Source organism: Phalaenopsis equestris, unplaced genomic scaffold (assembly GCF_001263595.1).
Source record: "Phalaenopsis equestris unplaced genomic scaffold, ASM126359v1 Scaffold000224, whole genome shotgun sequence".
NCBI classification, from domain to species: domain Eukaryota; kingdom Viridiplantae; phylum Streptophyta; class Magnoliopsida; order Asparagales; family Orchidaceae; genus Phalaenopsis; species Phalaenopsis equestris.
In genome coordinates, this window is record NW_018164666.1 from 1917221 (window position 1) to 1922156 (window position 4936).

The following is a 4936-nucleotide window of genomic DNA, read 5'->3' on the forward strand; positions in this document are numbered from 1 at the left end:
CATCGAATTTATGTATTCCATGACAGGAACTCTAATTTCCCTTATTGGTCCTGCGAGGTCATAAAAATGACTTTTTTTATTTTTATATATAGGCTCATTTGCCATTTTCTCATCATTCCATCTCTACCCTTTACCCTTGGATCTTCTTTTGGCTTATTTATTATTACTATATTATTCTTTTTTCATAATGTATAATATAATAATCCGAGTAGAGTTATGCTAAATCGAATTTATTTTTTATCTCAAGTTTCAAAAATAAAAAAGCCATTTTCTTGAAAAATATTTTAAAAAGTACTTGTAAAAAGGGAGCTTTTTTTCCCCTTCATTTAAGAGGATAAATTAAAACGAACAATTTTGCTCTAATTAGTCAATACCAATGATTTAAGCTATGGGGATTTTAAAAATTGTCTATAATGATATATTTAAATAAATAATATTATATTATAAAATTTATGTGCTGCATGCTTGGAAATCTAAGGTGGTTGTGTCATCAATAATTATCTCAACATTGTATACGAGTGCAACACATACTTCAATAAAAAAATAATAAGTAGGAATACTATAAGAAAGTGAAAAAAATCACTTGATTTGTCCAATTAAAATATTCCACTAATGTACAGCCTCTTGTCCCACTAACGAAAAGAGTTATACAGGTTCTCAATTTACAACGTTCGTGTGCATAAGAACTTGTTGTTCTGTGGCTTTGAGATAGAGACCCCAAATTTTGGTTGACAATAGGCGACAAGTGGTAATCGAAGTTGACCAAAGGTCGCACTGGCCGAAGGCAACGGCGGCTGAAGTTAGCCAGATTGCGGTGCAGGACGCTAGACTGCAACTCCCTCTTTTGCAAGCTCTGCTCTCCCTCTAACTCAGGGTCTAGATCTTCTCTCATGAGAAGAGTATTACTTTATTTATAAAGTCAATGTTGCAAATAAGGAAAGAATTCATACCATTCTTAATCTGATGACTCAAAGAGATTCTTTTGATCAAACGGCGTTTGATAGATATTTTAGTGCTTTAATGATGTCAAAATTGAGCGATATTAGACTTATTGGATTCTTCTTTTCGAGAGTATGTTTGACCTTTCAATTATGCCCGGAAAGCATCCAAAAGTAGCTTAATGCCTTGATTTGACTCAAATTGGACTGATTATGCCTGAAATTGATCTATTTTGGGCTTGTTGAATTCTTCTTTCCAAAAAACTTAATTTGAATATAAGCATGTTATATTCGAAATATGTTTAGCCTTCTAATTACGCACAGAAAGCTCCCGAAGTAGCTTAATAACTTGATCTAGACTTAATTTCACTTGGATTGGACTGATTTTGATACCGTGGGGTCCATCTCATAGAGTCAGTCAAATTGACTATAAGTTTTCTGAAATCAAACTCATGAATGATTTTTAATCAAAATTTAAATTTTTTTGTTCAAAAAATTGCCTTGAGATTCATGTCGGATGACTAAAATTTGTTGAAGGCGTATCAACATAATATATTGAGTGCATATATTTTATATCTCTAAATTTATTCCATCACATTGAAAAATAATTTCGTTATAATTTTTTTTATTAACCTTCAATCTTTAATTTTGCAATTTCATATAAAAAATATAATATAATTTTTATTTGATAAATATTATAATCTTTTTCATAAATATCAATATATCCAATTAATATTATAATACCACTTATATTATGTCTGAACTTTAATTATTTATAAAACATTATTTGATCTTAGATTATTTATAGTGGTATATTTATTATAATTACTATACGTTATAATAGTTTTTTTTAGTATACATATATATATATATATAATTTAAAATATGTTTAATATTTTTAGAAAATCATATAAAAATATTATAATACTTATAATTAAAAATTTTAGGTTATTTTTTAATTTTATATTTATTCAGGAGTGATATTTAGTTTGCCATTGATTAATTTCAAATATTTTAAGTCAGCATTATAATTAATAAAATAAAAAAATAATAATAATTTGTAAAATACCATTTATCTAGCATCTAAACTTTAATATTTACACCTAAAACACTCGAAACTTTAATATCACACGAAAAAAATATCACTATTATTAGCATTTTAAAATTATAATACAAAATTTTCATATATAGGTTTATAACGCCCGAGTGTTATAAGTGTAAATATTAAATTTTAGGAGTTAGATATGTAAATATATAAGAATTGTGTGGTATTTATATAATTTTTTATATTTATAAATATTTTATATTAAAAAATTCTAATTTTATATTTCTACTAACATTTTGTTTTTTTTACATTTCTATAAATCAATCCTTATATTGGAGGAACAACCTTTAGTGAATTTAATCATGAATGCACACACATCATATATGCATGACTTGCACCAATAGAGATCTTTTAACTTCTCTTCAGAGTAATTTATGCAGCAGTAACCTTCCAAACGAAAGATCATTCAGCTACAATAATTAACTATATATATATTATATAGTAAACAAAAGAGCTCTTAATAGAAAATTAACTTCACCTTCAAATCTGAATAACATACATGCATGAAATAGAAATCCGGTGATGCTTGACAGCGAAACCGAGCTCATCCTAACAATCATGGGAAACCTAAGGTAAGCGAGCGATTCAGAGGTGTACTAGCGGCTTATTGTGCGAAGCAACAAGACGCCCTCCTCCGTTTGTACAACACAATGTGGGGAATATCTCTTGAAGATGATTCTCCATGACCGAGAAAGCGAAGACAAAAATAATGTTCTCGTCTTCTCAGTCGGTACGTTTCAAATGTCTATCCAGCTGAAACCATAGATACAAACAACAGGATTATTACAACCTCGTGTTTTGAATTTTTTTTGTTCTAGAAATGAAAACGGTGGGTTTTTCTCTTTGATCGCAAAAGCTCCTAAACCTATGAGGTTTCCTCTAGCCACCAACAAAAATAACCTAGCTGATTAACATCTAGAACTAAGGGCCCTAAGAAAAGAAAATCATAAGAGTTTATCAGTTGTCTCTTCATCGTGAAGGTTAAGGAAGCATTCTCTATGCTTGTCCTCGCTCTGACATTGCTCCAGCGAAGTTTCGATAAAATTCCGGCGAGGTTCGCTCCTCTCCTTCGCCAAAGGATGAAAGAAGCTCTCCTCTGGAAGGAGAGCCTGACGAGGTTCCGGTGGAGTTCTGAGCTCTGAAGAAGTTCCGGCGAAGCTCCAATGATCCTTCCCCAAACTATGAAGAAGCTCTCCTTCACAATAGGAGAGTAGGCATCTTGCCCTCTTTGTTAGCCAAGCTCCTTGTCACAAACAAAAAGTCCCACATCGGCTAGGTGTAGGGCCGAAAAGCAGTATTTAAGTCCTGGGCTGCCCACCACCCCTAAGAGCTCTTTTGTGAGGTGACATCTTGCTCAAGAGAACCTCCTCACACACTCGAATGAAGTGGTGGAGAAAGAGGAAGAAAATGAAGAAAGAAGGAGCTTCTTATGAAGGAAGAAAAAGAAAGAGAGGAATTAAAAGCTATATTGAACAAGTCTTACTCCTAACCCTTCTCTAGTGCTCTCCATCTCAAGGCCTTCAAGAGAAACCCCTAGATCAAAGGAAGAAGAAGCTCCAAGGATCTCAAGGAAGATGATAAGTGTTGAAGCTCTGTTTTGGAGAATTCCTAAGGGAGATCAGCCAACCAACCCAAAATTTTCCCCTCTTTTTGCCTAAAGTGGCATGCCACCTCACTTAAGAATATTTTAAAAGGGATTTAATCCCCACTTTATCCCCCCCCCCCTCCCCCCCTAATCAAATCTTTACATTTTACATAACCACATGAAATTCCATTTTTGTGGTCTAAAGCAAGGTGTCGGTGTCAAAATCATGAAAATTTTGGGAGAGAAACCAGCGCAGAAAATGGCCTGGCTCCTGGGTGTCGTGACCCTAGTACCTAGGAGTTAGGCCTAGCGCCTACTTTCCCAAGGCTCGTGAAATGCTACTTAAAGGCATTATGAGCTCCAAGGTGCCAACAGGCTAGCGCCTATTTGTTGTGCTCTCTATTTGGAGGCTCCGAGGGGTGTTTTGAGTGTCTAAGTGCCCATGACTGGCTCCTAGGCCCCCAGTCTGTCACTTAAGCACAATAAGCTGGAGCCTACTTTCCAAGGCCTTAATTTGGAGGCTCCGGAGGGTGATTTTGGGTGTCCAGCACCCAATTTGGTGCCTAGGTGTGAGGGGCTAGCGTTTAAGAGCCACTCTGACCCAAAAACCCTATTTTTTGTGTAGAGCAATTGATGGAGATTTTTTTTCAATATGTAAGCTACGAGAGATTCAATATAACTGAAATATGGTCCCATAACATAAAAAATGAATATTTTTATTAGTCATTCATCAGGAGATTTGTTGTCGACGGTCGCCCTAGACCACTACATGGGTAAGGTGTCTTAGACCTTAATCTTCCTAGAAAAGCCCATGGGAGGCATCAACGGTTTCCTTTGACCACTGGAGACTCAATATGGATATTTCATGGTCTATGAACACCAGAATGGACATCAAATATGTCTCATGTTGTGTATGATGTCATTCAATAGTGGATTCACTTGAGCAAGGTCAAACCATCGTAGACCCTGGTTTTGTGCCCTAAACACACACAAGGGGGTCTAGATGGATGTCTTGAGCTACGAGATACTATGAATGAATAGTAAGTGGTCCTCAGTCATTCAAGTTGACATCCTACACATGTAGCATAAAAAATTAAAGCCAACAAACTTATCTATGACTAATTAAATTTGTTTCACACTATATTTAATTTATAACTTGCATAAATTTAGCTAAATAACATGCATATATCAAAATGAATTTAATTTTAAATATACATACAACTAATTGACTAAATTACATATATCAATTTTATTACTAATTTTGTCCCTCAATTAATCTCCCCACCCCCCTCAAGTTCCAAAGAAAGA